Genomic DNA, 13,857 nt, shown 5'->3' on the forward strand with positions numbered 1-13,857 from the left:
AATGAGGGTCTCAGGTAAGCTTATGAGTGCAAGCATGTACGAGTTTGTGTCCAAATTTCAACCTCTTGACAATTTCAATAAAATTACTACTGTTCTCAGGACTGCATCCTATTTGCCAATGTACTTGAAGAACCAGAGTGCCTGGAAAGTCATTTCAGCATGCAAGCACTGCATAGAAGACCTCTCCCAGCTCCTCAAAAAGTTATCCTGGAGCTGATAGATACATGGGGTTGCAATGTCCTGCCTCTCATGTCCTGTTGAGGGATTGTGGGTAATTCATGCTGTTTTAAATTATTTTTCTTTCAGACATTTTCTGGCTGAGCACCCGTATTTACTGGTCTATTGTCACTATCCTCACCAGAATTTGAAACTTAGCTCAGTTCAGAAACATCCACAAATTTCAGGAATGAAAATTTTACTCCTATTTCAAATGGTGAGGAGACCATGTATAAATAATAATATAAAATAAATAATAAATAAATAAATAATATAAATATAAAATAAATAATATAATAATATAAAATAAATAATACCATGCTGATGTTAATTACTACTTTAATCCACAAGTAGTATCATGGTTTCAGTGGGTTATTTAAGCATAAGGGATTTTTCAGGATGAATGAGAAACAAACTGTTCCCAAGAACAAACAAGGTAGATGCAACACAGCATCCTCACTAAACATGAAGAACCACGTATTTTTCCATGTATTGTTATTTTTTATTTATGCTTTTCCCTCAGGGTTCACCTACAAGCTGAGATGAATTTATTATTTGACATTACACATTACATTAAAAGTTCAAACCCATAAAAATGGCTTAAAAGTTAACTCAGTCCTTTAAACAAACAAGTAAGATTAGAATTATATATTATATATCAATATAATATAAATATTATTATATACATAGGAAATATAACAGCTAAAAGAATTCTTTGTCCTACTTCATATTGAGGGCTTACTTTAGATTAAAACAATGTCACTTATGTTATATTTTAATCACATCAACTATTCATCTTAAATCAGGAGTGCAATCACAGTATAGAAAAATACTCTATTAGCACAATCACACTAATTAACTTTGCTGTGATCACAACTATTATTCAATGAAATGCAAGTGATACACATAGTGAACTAATGTTTTAAATTCCATCTAATATCACACATCACATCCAATATTAATAAGTATGCAAAGGCGTAGATATGCCCAAATACCACACACACACAAATCACAAACTATTAACCCAGTACTTCTTAGGTCAGCTTAACCATCACTGAATTTTACTGTCACTACTGAAAAAGACCATCCATGCAAGGACTTTAATCGGAATGCCTCCAAAGGTATTTTCTTCTCTGATAACCAAATGCTCAAATGCATTTTTGGCTGAGATTTAGACTTTTCAAACCTCTGCTGGGATTTTTTTTTTTTATTTTTAATATTGCAAGATTCATTTTAGTTTTTGCTCCAAGGGGGAAGATGGGATTTCATTCTTTCTTTAGCTAGAAATGCTACACTCACCAAAGGTTTCACCCACATCCTGCCAAACCTCCTCTTTCCTCTCCATTTTATTTTAATGAGTTTATATGAGTAAGTTCCTCTGTTAAATAAACATCTAAGCACAAACTTAATATGAGACATGTAAATAAACCTACTCTTTCCAGAGAAGCAATCTGGACACTTCATGTGGTGTGTGTATCCACTTCATGTGGAGTGTGTATCATTGCAGGATTACTTTGGAGTCCAATACACATCTTTAAAAAGTTGCAGTTTGAAGCATGAGGAATACATACTACTTTACAGTTTGTGAGCTGTGATTCAAGAAGTTCTGATTTGCAAGGCTCCACACACAGGAGCTGGAAGAACACTCCTTTGGCACAAGAATGGTGTTTTAATCTCACAAAGCCAGCTTTTGGTGTCTTTCCTGAGACCTAAAGAGGTTGCCAGCTGAGAAAGCAGTGTTGCCCCAGGAAGGCTCATACGCTGGGTCTAATGCACAAACAGCTGTGTTTACAAACCAAAGAAATTTCTGAGAAAACAATTTTCTGAGACTGTATTGAAAAAAAAAATTAACAGTTTTAATTGAGGAGGTCTCATAGCCCTTCAAAGCCAGCAGTTATACCTTACTTTGGCACCCTACAGCACCTTAAACAGAAAGATTGCCTACTTACTATGTAGGCTCATTCTGTGCTTATAGGGGAAGGAATATGAAATACAATAGAGAGCTAGGTAAAGATCAATTAATACTCTTAGGAATACTTTCCTCTTTTTCTGTCAACCTATTGCTGTTCTAGGAAAAGAATATTTAAACAGCGCATTAAAACGAGATGATGAAATACTCCTGTTGTTGTTTCAATATTTTATGGATGGAGGGATGTACAAGAATAGTGGAAGATATCTGAAATGGACAATTATTGGCCAAATTTTATCCTAGCATGAAAACAGCTTGATACCTTCCTCTTTGAGAACACCTTTGCACAATAACAGGCATATGGAAGTATGGAAGCATGGAACTGACAACAAGGACAGCAGAACAATGTTCGGGGGTCAGACGTGAAACCAAACTGGCCTTGCAGCCAAAAATTAACATCTGGTATTGGTTAGTTTTATGCAGAATGGTGAGGGTACCAGGAAATATTATGACTGCAAAATGACTTGTTAATCAAGTGATTAGCAAAGAGTATGAATGAGAGCTGCTGAAGTGACTGCAAGGTAACTGAGCCTTTGAAGAAAGCTCAACAGAGGTGAGAAAAGCATTTTGTTTTGCACAGATGACAAGGAAGCACAATAAAGCGAACTGTCAGGAGCAAACCGGAGTGTTCTGAAAGCTTCTCAAATGATAAATATTATCAACAAACCCAGACAGTACATAGCAAAGCCTCCCAAGTTCTGTATGATGGGAAGGAAAAGGGAAAGAGAGTGGAGGAAGACAGCCGTGTGGCAGCTCAGAGGTGAGCAATCTGGGAGGACACGGTATTGTTTTCTGTCCCAAAGGCTCAGCTTGTGTCTTTTCTGAGCCCTGCAGACATGAGTGCAATCATGACAGCTTTATCAAGTCCTGCCGGCCTTCTCAATTGAAATAACTTCGGGCATTCTGGATTTAATATCATGCTCACAATTTGGAGGTTTCAAAGAAACAGTGATGACAGTATTAAAAGGCTTTAGACTGTCAGCAGCACTGGGAAAAGTCAGTACCAAAACCAACTGGCAGCACTACTGCCATGAAAACAGAGGCAGAAATAAAGCTATGACATGAATTCTGCAAACTCTCTGGCTTTGTTTCTAGTGTCTTGGTTTTTATGAAACCTGTTTTAAATAAGACAGCAAAACATTTCTTTCCCCACAGCCACTTCCTCAGCTGTGCCTCTCTTTCTATCACTGTAGAGATAGGTTATACATTTTTCCTGCAGCACGTCTTGAACGAGATGGGGCTGCTTATAGAACGAGATAATGTTTAACACAAGAAAATTCAGCAGAACTCTCTCCTGAATTCCCCAGAGCTTCCAGCTTACAAAATCCTATATAGACAAATACGGAGACCAGGCAGGCTGGACCACAACACAGTATTGTATATACATCACGTAACAATTGTATTTTTCATGCATGCAACGTAAGCTTCTGCAAAAAAACAGGTCTAACAAGAATTCATCACAGGACCCCAAGATTTGCAGCCAACTCTATTTTTCCATAAGTTAAAGGCCACCTCTGACAAACAAATGGATATTTGTGAACAACACGGACAGAAAAAACGTGCCGAAAGATGTGCCACAGCCTTTCAGCAGGGTCAGCGCGCTGCTGCTGCCTCTGGAGGGATGCAGAGATTTAATGAAATTTTTGCTGCTGCTCCTTTGTAACACAGATTACCTCCCTGACATGCTACACTGCATCAGCTCCTGTGCTCGCACCCAGGTGGGAGTGGTGTGGGAGATTTTCTCAGCGAGGCCACCGCATCTCCTGGTGCAGCTGAGCTGCTGTGACATGCTAGTGCTGTCTACATTCCCCCTAGACCCAGAGGGAAGCAAGGAGTCTTTTGGTACTCTCCTGGGTCCCTTGTATTCACCCACGCAAATCTGACTTGTAGCAAAGATGCACTTAAAAATTGGCATTTCCATCCAGAGGAAACCTCACACTTGGGTACACTGCCTGCCAGAGACAAAACATGATGAGAAGAAAATGTCAACACCTTTATTTTGCTGACAATTTGGACATTTCAATTTGGCAGAAGGGGAAGGTTTCTCAACATACCCTTTGAGCAGGACTGGTAACACACCACCTGCCCATCTCTCAGATAACCTCAGTCCCCATCCCCCTGCTCTCTGGCCTTCAGATAATTTGATGGCAAGTTTCTCTATTCTCTATCTACAAGAATAAGCCAGCCTCCCCAGCTTCAGTTACAACTGAGGTAACTTTTGACTTCACCTCCTTGTTCCAGCTCAGCATCCTTAGGAGCAGGTCAGTGAGATCCAAAGGGATTCAGAATCTCTTCACTGTCAGCATTAATTCAGCTCTCCATCACGGTTTACACATAGGAATTTGTTTCAAATGAGTAGAAACTATTCTCTGAATCTTATTAGATTTATAAGCCCATTTTTCACCACTGTTATTTCAGTGACGTGAAATGTCCATACAGCTTACCCATCAAATTAGTTCTTCAGAGGTGTGCTGTGAAAGCAAAAATGGACTAAGGGCATTGTCTTCCCTACAACTTATAAGGATTAAGATCTTCTCTAACAGCTAGTGAGATGTACTGCATATTGGTAATGTGGAAAAGAAAATGAGTTTTCACTATCCTGGAAGAAATAAACTTTTTTTTTTTTTTATTATAATTTTTTTAAAACACCCAACATTCATATACTTTAGAGAAGTTTTAGACAGGGACCTACATTTTTCATGTTGGTCAGAATGCATTTGTATGGGGAACATTTTAACAATGTGTTCTACTGTGTGAAATTCAATTCAGGCTACTTATAATCACAACAAAGATTTAGAAATATAACATTTTAAATTTCTGATTCTTATTAGAAGGCCACACATGATTTGAGCTAAACATATCCTAATAATGACTTACAATGAGAGATCTGGTACAGAACCGTGCTATAAAAATGTATTGATTTTCGGCATGTAGTAGATCTCCAAGAACATCGCAGCCATATGAGATACTGCCTCTGTAGTCAACTTCTGCCAATTTATTTTATTTTATTTTTTACTATAAAAATTTGCCCAAATTCTGAGCTTTCTAGTTTATTCTTTACTTAATGTTGCCAAACCATTCCTTCTCCCTGCCCAACCCCCTTTCCTCTAAAAATCCCAACCAGGTCCCAAAATGATAAGACAGGACATGATATTAGACAAAATCAAAGATCAGAGAAATTCTCCTTGAGCTGTCTTTGATCTCTCTTTGCCTGCTCTCCTGGAGCCCCAGCTTCATGCCCGCCCCTAAGGAGCAGGATTTGGGCACCTGCTCCTGCTCCCAGAGGCATACCCTGCAGGGGCAAGCAGCAATTTACACTCCCCTTGCCATTCCCATCCCCACATAATCTCCTTATTTTTGTGTCTCTGTCCTAGCTCACAAATCCGCTTCTGCTCTGTGCTGTGCCATCTTTCTTCCTTGTCTCACATTCACATTCCATTATATAAAAAAAAAACTAATTTTACAATGGTTACATGACCCAGTGACCCAATTACCAGTCCCAGAGGGGAGCGCACACTCTGGTGAGTTGGCTGATATTCCAGCAGCTGACGTGGCTGCAGCCCTGGCTGTGCTGTGGGGCTACCTCCTCTCTCACATAGCTGCCTCCTCTCTCACATAGCTCACATTGGGGCACAACGGTGCAGCGGGAAGTGAGACCACCCCTTGGTGTGCACCCTGCAGGGATAAAACCTCAAATCCTTTTGGAAAGGGCCTGGAGCTGGGAGGGACAGCTTGCCACCCCATGACAGGAGGCAGCAATGGCGTGAATGCATTTCTGACTGGGCGGTATTTCTTTGAGCCATTTCTGTGGTGGGAGAAAACACCTACCCCTGATTTTAAAAAGGATTTGGTTACGTCTATTTGGAGCCTAAAATATACCCCAGAGCCAACAGAAAGTGACACTGAAATCATATAAGACTTCTCCCCCCTCCAGTAGCATCTATTTCAGAGTCAAACCAGGGAGCACTGCAAATCCTTCCTGCACCCCACTTTGATGTGTGGGCATTGTCAAATCCTGATTCTGGTTGTCAATACAGATCCTGGCCACAGGCAAAGCAGCCAGGCACCAGGTGCCAAAAACTAGCACATGCAGCCACCTCCATGCCCTACCATCCTTCATTTCACCCTGCATCCAGTGCGTTCACCTCAGCTCTCAAGTTGACACATTTAACACGAAGGCTGTGCTGTTAATTCCCTGATGGGAATGAGTCATGACCACCTTTTTGTGCTGCGCACTTTTGCAGTGAGGACTAATATCACACCGGGGGAGGCAGAAGCAGGCTCTGTTCTCCCTTCTCTGCCTAGCTCCGCATCTCACTAATGTCACGAGGAGTTACCTACGCTGCATGGAAAAAACAAGCCTTATGCATCGAACAAAGCGCTCTAATAATGAGGGTTGCTTGCTAATAGGGCACGCACACTGTCTTTGTTTTGCAGCACATGCTGGCTTCTATTGTATTAGCTGCATGCTAACATAGGCAACCGTGCCAGACAAACACGTGCACACGCTCACTGACAGGTCAGAAACACCTCCTGTCTCCCTTCCTGGCTTTTCACAAATTCTGCAATTCCTTCCTCCCAAACAAGCTTCATTTCAAATGCAGTGACATGACAAGTCCAATTCGGCTTGCTTTTCTCATGTCAGTCTTCAGAGCTTCCCTCCCTCCCTCCGCAAAGGCTGAGGCAGGAGAGGAACCTGTGTTTTCGCATGTGGTTGTGCTCTCAAGCAGACACTAAACAAAGATGCCTAAATGCTTCAAACCATATGCCATTTCCATAGTGACACAAACCAGTGCTTTCCTGGGGCTCAGTTATGCAAAGCCAGACCTCACAGACAGCAGCTATGGAGGGCAATATTAATGGCTCTATTACATGCACTGAATCAACAAGTTATTTATACACACAGTAGGATTTTGCCCCTGTTCACACACATGTTATTCTAAAAGACTTATATAAATCCACCGATATCCCTCTATTCCTACGCAGGAGAAGCTGAGATCTGAACTCTATTGCAGGGCAACAAATTAAAAAAAAAATAGGATTATATGCAATAAAATTTTGGTAGAATACTGACATAAAACGTTGGTAATAGTCACATAATGGAACTGTTCTCAGACAACTCAAATGCCTGACATGAGAAATAAGAGGACATTCCTCATCTGGACCTATGATAGGTAAAGAGAAGAGCAACCAGACTGCAGAGCAACTTTCCCACAGAATAGATCAGCCACTGAATGGGATTCTCTGCTCTTTAGCACAAGTTATTACAAGCAGTTTCTCTGAAACTGGAAATGTGACATTGTTCTAAATCTTCTGCAGCAGATCTATTGGACCCCATTAGTCTATTCCCAGAATATTTGCACAATGATAATAAATACCTAAAACCTGCCCTTGAAAATTATTTTACTTTATTACTGAATATACATCTCTTTGATATTTGCTTAACCTAAATAAAATCACCAAATACCTGCAAAGCAGTATATCTGTGATTAGCCACATCTGCTGTGCTAATGCTGTACCATTCTCCCACAAGCACCACAGGCTGGCCTGGAGGCAGCAGCAAGTAAAAACTCAGATGGATTCATAATGTCACCTTCTTCCCCTTGAATTCCCCCTGCTATCAATAGCTACAAGAAATTGAACTGAAGAGTACTAGTCCACCATCATTACAAATGAAATTCGGACACTGCTGCAATTAATCTTCCTGAGTCAATAGGCACGGTTTGGTAACCCAATAAGAAAAGCACATGGGAGAATGATCAGAGGGGATCCAAAGCCTTTGGATGACAATGATTTTCACCAGCATACACAATGCTGTCAAAACAGCAGTGGTTCATTAGCAGTTCCAATAGTAAACAGCTTTTATTTCAGCTGTACATTCATTCAGTCAAGACATCAGCACAACATTGAACATATCTTTAGCATGCATGTTATACGATACAACAGTGTTACATTTTTCCAATGTTATCTTTAAAAATATATATATAGGGGCCTGAAAAAAAAACAATTTCCAGAATTTTTCTTCTGTAGGCAATTCTTTCTGTCTCTGTTTTCTTATTCTGAATGAAATGAGTTCAAAAACTAAGATATCCCCACACAATAGAAATTCAAATTTCTAGAGCTTCTAGAATTAAAAATACATGTTTCTTAAATAGCTTCATTGTTCCGCCAGTCTGTCAAGGGAGCAGTATTTTGCATTTATAGGCAAACTAAAGGAACACATTTTAAAGAACCAAAAATAAACCTACCCAAATAAACCAGCTATAGGAAGCTAGCTCCTGGCAACTGTCAAAAACGTATTGTGTTACCAATCCTTGAGATTTTACAGGGAATATTTGGATTCTGAATCAAGCTCCAGGCAGTTTAAGGAAAAGATCCATCTGTCATGTGATTTTGGAAGAAATAGGAAAGAAAATCACCTCTAGCTCGATGAGCAATATACTGAAATGTAACTCGGAGACATGGCATACTTAGTACAGCTCTTCAGGCAATTGCCAGGAAGATTTCTCTGCTCTTACAGAGCCTCTCTAAAAACAGTTCTCATTACTTGGGAACTTGTGAAGTACCGGTGGCTACCAATTCAATTACTCTGCTATCCAAACTCTCAGAAGATCAGCCAAGAAGCTCTTTCAGCAACCTCTGCTAATGAGGTCTCCATGGGCATGTCTAGACCACTCAACGGAGCATGGTACTGACACATCCACAGCCTACTCTGATAGCCTACTCTATCACACTTCCTCGGGAAGCACATGTGTTACATGGCCTTCTTCTGGCTCATGTTTGGCAGCAGAGTCCCCATGCTTGCACAGGAGTGCATCCAGCACAGCTATACGGCTCTGTCCTTCCCAGCTTTTCTGTGCAGAACAGCTCCAGCATCTTTGCACTTGCAGCTCAAGTATGTCCTGAGTCACCAGGAGCTGCTAGAATTCACACAGAGTTACACTATTGCTTCCATGATAAACTACCTGGCTCTTTAACTGTGTTCTTGGAAGTTTTTAGATCCACAAGTCACCAGATAACCTTCCCATACAACCTATACATAGGCACTGTTTCATTTTTCTCTGCTGTCTATGACTGCCAGATGCTGCCTGCTGCCAGCCAGAAGAAACCAAGAGTTCTGGAGCCCAGAGCTCTGCACCACAGCACACATGCTTGTGTAATCTGCTGCCAGTGGGCATTTTTTCCTCTTTGTGTAGAAATGAATACATTTGCATAAATGAAGTGAACAGGAAACTGCATTATAGCTTCAGAGCTTGTTCATGACCATGCAAAGGGTGATGAAGAAAATATAAATGGAGCTGAGTTTCTCTTGCCTGTCTCATTATTGTTTTATTTTATTTTAATTTTATTTTTTATAAAAGCATTTGGCATTATTGAAACTACAGTTATACTGCAAACTTTGAGCATAGTTCTTACCAGGTTTAATTGCCTGCTTTCTCCCTGTTTTGGACTAATATTTCATCCTACACTGTATTTTAGTCACCCAACACAAAGGGAGAAATCCAGCATGCCTGGTGAGCTATTCCATTCAACAACCAGGTAGGTCACAAAATTAAAAAAAAACAACTAATAATAATAATAAAAAAAAATCACCCTGGGACAATGCTCCCTAAGTGCTCATTATCAACCTGGGCTCCTCATTTATGCCTAGCTGTTTTACATCAGCACTGAACTTCATGCCAAACTTTAGAACAATGACATCCAGCAGAGCTGGAATCTGTATAGGAAAGCGCTAGGTTTTTATCCTGAAGGCCAAACAAGTAGCTGTTTGCAATTCAGTTTGGCCTGACTATTCCATTACCTCACTTAGTTTTAAAGCAGTTCAAGTAAAACTACATGGGACTGAAAGATCACAGAATACCTTATTTATTTATTTTTTTTTATTTTTTTTTACCCACAGTGGATATTCTTACTGAAACCATTGGATATTTCACAGGACAAACACTATAATCATATTATTCAACATATTTACACTTAAAGATCTTTTTATCTCCAAGAGCCATTTGAAAACTCTGAACTGATGGCATCTGGGGAATAGAACTATGAAGGAAGGGGAGACTCAAGACAGGATCACCAGAGTACAAATTGCATCTCAGATGAAGAACATCACCTAATTTTTGAGGATATAAGCCACTGGCTTTTTAGTTCTCATTTGAAACTCTTTTCTTGCAGGAAATACCTTTATCTCCCTCAGAAAAAACAGAAGAAAGGGATTCTTAAAGGAACTATACACATTTACATACATGTAAGTTTAGCTTTGATGGTTCAAAACCTGTGTTCAGTGTTTAATCATCTCCCAAAAGTTCTTTTGGAGGAAAGCGAGCATAGACACCCAAGAACCGGAACACCAATTAGCTTCCCAAATAGCATACTGCAAAGCTCAGCGCTTTTGCTTCCAATTTTGCCCATGTTTTACCTAGCTCTCCACTTCCATAATTCAAGAATAGCCCACTGCACCTTGGCAAAATGGAGCCTGTAGATCTTTCAGGTACTAAATACAAAACTCAGCTGTAGCTGTGAGTACAGTGCAGTTCAAGAGGCTTGAAAGCATCTCCATAGACCTGAGAGCAGCTTATCCTCCAAATGCAAATAAGCACCACCTTGCATGAGAGCACAGACCGCCCAGCTCTGCATTTACAGAATCCAGGCGGGTTGTTTGTCTGGGTGACCCCAAACAACGCGGGGTTTGGCAGGAGAGGGAGAACACCAAGGGGACAGCGTGTGAGCCAGCTTCTACTTCTGCTTCATTTCACTTTGGTACAACGTTCGGTTAGTTTGGATTAGAAACACCCGCTGTTTACCGGTAGTTGAACTGAAAGCTTTTAAAATGCACAGCGAGTGCCATCTGCAGGCTGAAGTACATACTGGTGGGCCTCCTCCTGCTAAAAATGCAGATAAACCTGCCTGATAGAAAAGCGGAGAAACGCAGAAGGACTACAGGCACATTTTTTTGCAGATCATTCGAATCACAAACCACTCGGTCCTGCGGCAGCGGAGTGCCGCATAGCCAGAGGTGTTTCCCCACCATCTTTCCAAATTCCCTGCCAGCACAAATGCAGCGATGCTCTTTGTGAGCAGAGAAGGATGACAAAGCCACCTTAACATCCAATTGCCAGGAATAACAGAAGGGAGAATGATCTGTGGCCCCTCTCTCATGTACAGCAGCCCCTCTCATATACAGAGAAGAGAAGAAGGGTTTCCAACACGTAGAGCTCAACTCAATAGTGCTCAAGTGCTGGGAGACTTGGGGAGCACAACCCAGTTAACACAATTTTTCCACTGGTTTTCAGGTAAACGCTCTGAATAAGGAAAAGCTAGAAAGTCTAAAATGAAATTGTCCCTGGATTTACAATCTTAATTGGCTGAATGAAGGTTATTTGATTCACACAAAGTAATCTGAGACAAGCTGTCATTGCACGAACAGCTACATCTACAGAGTGGTGTTTATTTGTTGATGGTTACCTTGATACCTATCTTGCCATTAATGCCCAACTGCTCAGTTTCTCCGTGCAGGAGGCACAGTGCCTAAAGCTGGCATTATCAAGGTGCAGCCAGAGACCAGCATCAGCACTGGCAGAGAAACAGTCCCAGGTATACTCAAGATAAAAACCTCCCTCCCAGGAACTCATTCAAATTCAAACATTTCCCATCTGTGCATCCTGTGTAGAATAAATACGATGAGAAAAAAATGCTAGAGCATTGTCTAAACAGCAGTTATGAGAGAAAGGGACCCCAAATTGTATTTCCTATTGCCCATAATGCACCACTCGAAAATCACTGACATTTTCCAAGCGCAGCTGTATGCAGGAAGGTGATCTATTTGGGCCATGCCTGATTGGATCATTACATCCAGATTTATAAATCTGTGAGGTTTCTAATCAGACATAGAGGGAATACATTCCACCTCTCAATCTAGTGCCTTGGCAGGTCAGTCAATCAGAGCATTTCTCAGCACAGCAATCCCAGATATAATTCTCTTCTTTACTTGCAGCTAGGCAGCATTCAAAAACATGAACTTTTTGTCCACTGTTGCAAATACCACAAAAACTCATGAAAATTGCTTTTAGCTTGACCTTTGCAAATACCTTCCTCAAACAGTAGGAGATAAGAACAAATATATCAGAGCCAAAAGAAAGTAGATGTTGAAGAATAAATTTATACTGTATGGCAGACTATGTGTTATTTTCAGAGAACTGCCAGAAGCAAGAAGACTTGTACTGTCAGTCTCACCAGGTATGTCAGTATTGCAGTTAAATATATATATATATATATATATATATAAAATCATTAGCAGACAATAATTGACATCCTGATGAGGGGAGTGAGCATACTATTCAGTCTTTTGTTTCAGGATCTTAGCATGTGTGCTTTGTTATGTGGCTATATCAGGAATAAGCAATACCAGTTACCTATCTTAGACACGACAAAGTTATTCACTATTATTAGGAAAAAAAAAAAAAATTAAAATTAATTAATTATAGACCAACTATAAAGAGTTAAGCATCAGGAGGAAGGGAATCAGGAAGAGTAAAAACTGGTAATAGTCAGAGTGGAGAGGAGATTTATTCCTCAACACAAAATTGACCTCATGAAAAGCTTCTGCAGGAGAACTCCAGGTGTGATAAATTTATGGCCCTTCCTGTTACCCTTGCTATTACTCTTTTGAAAGCAAACAGTATTATATTCTCAAGTCCTTGACCTGGGATAAAGCCTGAGATTCCTTTCACTTCCCCCAGCACATGTCCCCATGTCCATTTGCCAGCCTCGCATTCCAGTGTCACGCTGCAGACAGGAAGATTCAGAGAATATTAATGCCACAAAAGATACCAGATCACCTAGTTTCAGTTTCTGTGTATGTAGTATAATGTAATGGCTGTCTGACTTAAACACATCTTTGGGAAGGCACCTTATGTTGATTTCAGGATGAAACCTCCCACTGACTCCTGCTTTTGGATGGGCCCTGTAAGACTGTGGTTTGCAGCCTCCAGCCTAAGGCCTATTTTAATCCATTTGCGTAAGTTAACTCTAGAATTTCAAATCTATTGTCATAAATTTTAAATCCACAGAAGGTCCTATAAAATTTTAGAGATCCAGCAGTCTAGAACTGCTGCTTTCAGACTGCGTGATTTGTCAGTGGCATGCAAAGATACCTCATCACAGCCGAAAGGTAACACTGAAATTCACTATCAAGCCAAGGAATATGAGTATTACATTGATAGCTGAAGGTCTAATTAAAAGAAGGATGTCGGCAAACTGAATGGATTCAAGCAAATAGTTACAAAAGAGCATTTAATAAGAACATGTTAGTAGATTTAAATATGCTTAACGTAGATAAGAGGCACTTAGGAGAAGACATGATAACATTCAACAGATATTGCAGGGCTGTTATTTTATCTCCTTCCTTGGCATTTACCTCCTTAAGCGAGATAACCAAGACTAAAGGGATATAAACAACAGTTTATATATATATATATATATATATATATATATATATATATATATACCCTGAATATCAGGGAGAGAAAAAATAATAATAATCCTGCCAGTCTGCCAGTAGCTGCTGTCAGGCAGTGAAATAATTTCCCTTGGAGCACAGTGAAAGAGTTACGTCCCTGTTGCTGGAACCATCTAAAACTAAAGTAGGCCAACACATGGGAAAGTTACCATAGAAA

At 40.2% G+C, this 13,857-nt stretch overlaps 1 protein-coding gene across 9 annotated transcripts in view; it reads right to left on the reverse strand.

Annotated features, from left to right (window-relative positions):
* Positions 1–13,857, reverse strand: part of KALRN (kalirin RhoGEF kinase) — a 497,167-nt gene that overhangs the window by 215,746 nt on the left and 267,564 nt on the right. The gene's annotated exons all lie outside the window — the stretch shown is intronic.

This window comes from Aythya fuligula, chromosome 6, assembly GCF_009819795.1.
Source record: "Aythya fuligula isolate bAytFul2 chromosome 6, bAytFul2.pri, whole genome shotgun sequence".
NCBI lineage: Eukaryota > Metazoa > Chordata > Aves > Anseriformes > Anatidae > Aythya > Aythya fuligula.